Below are 1,271 nucleotides of genomic sequence, written 5' to 3'. Positions count from 1 at the left end.
GCTTGACAACCGATGTTGGTGTGTTTAGTTACGTTCCCGTAACTTAGCGGCTCGGCAAAAGAGACCGATAGAATAAGTACTAGGCTTACAAGGAATAAGTCCTGGAGTAGATTTGTTTGACTAAAGGCACTGCGCCTAGCATGGCCGCAGTCAAAATGACTGAAACAGGTAAAAGAATTAAAAAAAATAAAAGAAAAACACAAATGCGCGCGAAATTATCTGTCATCTTCATGAGATAAAGTTAGGTGAACCTGCAACTATTATACAAGTACAGATGCACGCATAAACATACACATATATAGATATATATATACATACATATATGCGTGCATGCATACATAGAGTACATATATTCTATACATACAACGTGGCACTCCGACGACGGTTCCAGTTAATCCGATCTACAGAACAAGTGGCTGAGCACTCTTCAGACATGTGTACTCTCAACGTAGTTCTCAGAGGGATTCAGCGTTGCACAGTGTGTGACAAGGTTGGCCCTTTGAAATACAGGTGCAAAAGAAACAGGAAGAAAGAGTAAGAGAAAGTTGTGGTGAAAGAGTAGAGCAGGGTTCGCTAACATCGTTTTGCCGGAGTGTTGTGGAGCTTTTCGGTGTTTTCGCTCAATAAACACTCACAACGCCCCGGTCTGTGAATCGAAACTGCGATCCTACGACCACGCATCCACTGCCCTAACGAATGGGCCATTCCGCCTCCAAATTCTATTGATAAATTCGGCCTGAAGAAGACGTTAATGGCGGAAACTGAAGTCCCAGTTAGTAAATTTTACTTCGCTAAGTATATAGAGCCACCGTCATACATAAATATTTTGATTAACAAGACTAAATAATACTAGGTTTAGTCAAAAAGCATCGGGTCTGTTGCTATGGGAACGGAGCTAAAGGACTCATTGCTGAGCTGCTTGGTCTTATAAAATTGTTATGATGTGTTCCTTTTATGGGGTTACATGTTTAAATGATCTTTTCTTATGTTTAGCATAGTTAAATGTATATAAGTTGTTTCCAGAAGGCTATTTAATTAAATAAAGTATTGTGTCTAAGATTACTTCGTTAGTTATACATATTTACTTTATATCTTTAACAAACAAAACTATAAAAAAGAAATTATCGATGTCTTAATTTTAGAAGTTCTATATAGGATATTTATAAGGTGTTCAATTATTTGGTACTTCGTATTATTTTGTTCTCTCTCTCTCTCTCTCTATATATATATATGTGTGTGTGTGTGTGTGTGTGTGTATGTATATATGTATA

Source organism: Octopus bimaculoides, chromosome 3 (genome assembly GCF_001194135.2).
Source record: "Octopus bimaculoides isolate UCB-OBI-ISO-001 chromosome 3, ASM119413v2, whole genome shotgun sequence".
NCBI classification, from domain to species: domain Eukaryota; kingdom Metazoa; phylum Mollusca; class Cephalopoda; order Octopoda; family Octopodidae; genus Octopus; species Octopus bimaculoides.
The sequence above is the reverse complement of the archived record's forward strand: the minus strand, read 5'-3'. Positions refer to the sequence as shown.